Source organism: Alexandromys fortis, unplaced genomic scaffold (assembly GCF_014885135.2).
Source record: "Alexandromys fortis isolate MF-2015 unplaced genomic scaffold, M_Fortis_MF-2015_v1.1 scaffold_185, whole genome shotgun sequence".
NCBI classification, from domain to species: Eukaryota; Metazoa; Chordata; class Mammalia; order Rodentia; family Cricetidae; genus Alexandromys; species Alexandromys fortis.
This window is the reverse complement of record NW_026068094.1, coordinates 673948-676441: the sequence shown is the minus strand read 5'-3', so window position 1 is coordinate 676441 and position 2494 is coordinate 673948. Positions and strand designations below refer to the sequence as shown.

The window sequence follows — 2494 nt, the reverse complement described above, 5'->3', positions numbered from 1 at the left end:
GATGATAGCCAGAATACCTATTTCTTTCTTGTGGTCAATGAAAAAAACTGTTTTCTTTGTCACCAAGAAAAAAAAAAACATGCTTAGTAAACTAGTTACTTTTCTTTTTTAATTTTTACTTATTTATTTAAAAATTTCATTCCAACCAGTTTTTCCTCCACCCCTCTTTCTACCCCCCCTCCACCTCCCTTTAACCCACACCACTTCCATTCCTTCTAATGGATAAGGGCTTCCAAAGAGAGTCAAAGTCAAGTCTGGAATATTGTGTTGGAGCAGGACCAAGCCCCTACCCCTGCACTGAGTTTGAGCATAGTCCCACCATAGGGAATGGGTTCCAACAAGCTAGCTCATGCACCAGGGATAGAATTTGGTCCTACTGCCAGGGGCCCCTCATATAGTCCAAGCTTCACCACTGTCTCCCACATATAGAATGCCTAGTTCAGTCCCATTGAGACCCCACAGCTGCTGGTCTAGAGTTCATGAGTTTCCACGAGTTTGGTTCAGTTGTCACTGTAGATTTCTCCATCTTGATCTTGACCTCCCTTGCTCATATATTCCCTGTTCCCTCTCTTCTATTATATTCCCAGAGCTTAATCTATTTGGTTTTGGATCTCTGCATCTGGTTCCATCAGTTGCTGGATAAAGGTTTTTTGGTGATAATTGGGGTATTCAACAATATAGTTTCTGTGTTTTTGAGTTAGACTTCTCCTTCTACTATCCCATTTATTCTTAAGTTTGGTCTTTTCATGGTGTCCCATATTTTCTGGATATTTTGTGTTATGCTTCTGTTAGATTTAATGTTTTCTTTGACTGATGAGTCTACTTCCTTTATCATATCTTCAATGCCTGAAATTTTCTCTTCCATCTCTTGTATTTTTTTTTATGTTTGCCCATGTGGTTCCTGATCATTTTTCCATATTTTTCATTACCAGAACTCCCTCAGTTTGTGTTTTTTATTGTTTCTATTTTTGTTTTCAAGACTTTAGTTTTTTTTTAATATGGAACCCTTCACGAATTTGCATGTCTTCCTTGTGCAGGGGCCATGCTAATCTTCCCTGCATCATTCCAATTTTAGTATATGTGCTGCTGAAGCAAGCACAAGTATTTTGCTTTTTCTTTTACCTGTTCACTTTCTTTTTCTTGGTTTTCTTTAAGGGATTTGTTAATTTCTTCCAATTCTTTTGTTTGTTTGTTTTTTTTTCCTTCACTCCTTTGATAGAATTTCTCATTTCCTCTTTAAGGACCTCAAGCATTCTCCTAAAGTTATTTTTTAGGTCGTTTTCTTCTACTTCATCTGTGTAGAGGTATTCAAGTCTTGCTGTTTCAGAATTATTAGTTCCTGTTGGTGTTATGTTGCTCTTTGTGGTGCTGAGTATGTTCTTGTCTACTCATCTTTTCTTCTGATTGGTGCATTTGGGGTCATGTCTCTATTTATTACTCTTCCAGTAGCCAAAGGAGACAAATTTCAAATGTTTGTTCCTCATGAAGTTAGGGACATGGTTCCAATCAAGTTAGAGTTCACTCAGAGTTCCTTAAGATTGCTTGGTGCTCTTGGAGGTTGCTCTGCAATTCCAGAGGTCATTTGAGCATACTCCCATGGAGGTAGCTTTCCTGGGCCTGCTTCCATGGAGGTTGCTTGCTTGAGCCTGCTCTTGTATAGGTTCTGACTCAGGTTTGGTTCCATGGAGGTGGTTGGTTTGGGCCTTCTCTAGAGCACGTCACTGACTCGGTCTTGTTCTGGAGAAGATTTCTGGCTAGGGCCTACTCTGGCAGAAGTTACTCCCTCAGGCTTGTTCCAGAGGAGGTTGCTGGCTCAGTCCCGCTTCCCTGGGGGTCTCTATCTGTGGCCTGCTCCTGCAAGGTTCCTGTCCTGGACCTGGCCCCACCAAGGTTGCTGACTCAGGCCTGGTCCTGTGGAGGTCCCTGGCTCTGGCCTGTTCCCATGGAAGTTGCTGGCTTGGACCTGGTCCCACAAAGATTGCTTGCTCAGACCTGATCCCACCGAGGTTGGAGACTCTGGCCTGCTCTGGTAGAAGAGGAAAGCTCAGTCTGCTTCCATAGAGGTCACACGTTCAGGCCTGCCTCCTCAGAGGTCGCTCCCTCATACCTGCTCCCGTGGAGGTCACTGGCTTGGGCCTGCTATAGCAGAGGTTGTTGCTTCAGGCCTGCTTCCACAGAGGCAACAGGCTCAAGCCTTCTCAGCATTCACTTTATTTAAGGTAAATAAAGTAGGCTTAAGACAACTATCTGTGATTTTCAGATTTTAACTGCTCAAGGCACCTGGATTAAGGATGAGCTGTGAATAAAGTTTGGACAGTATTTGGTGATGGTATGCAGACTCTTTAAATTCCATTGTAGGAGAGACGCATTTTCTGGCTTCCTTAGAAACTCTGTAATGACTAGTTGAGTCACAGCACATGGAACTGATAAGGCTGGTTTTCCAATGGTTAGATTGGAGTTCTAGGTAATTCCTTTTTATTTTTATTGTTTTTAT

The 2494-nt window shown here is 42.3% G+C and overlaps 1 non-coding gene across 1 annotated transcript; it reads right to left on the bottom strand.

Moving 5' to 3' along the window:
• Positions 1 to 992: 992 nt before the first annotated feature.
• LOC126489153 (U6 spliceosomal RNA) lies at positions 993 to 1099 on the bottom strand. The gene has a single exon (XR_007588872.1). It is a non-coding gene; the product is annotated as a U6 spliceosomal RNA (small nuclear RNA).
• Positions 1100 to 2494: the final 1395 nt, after the last annotated feature.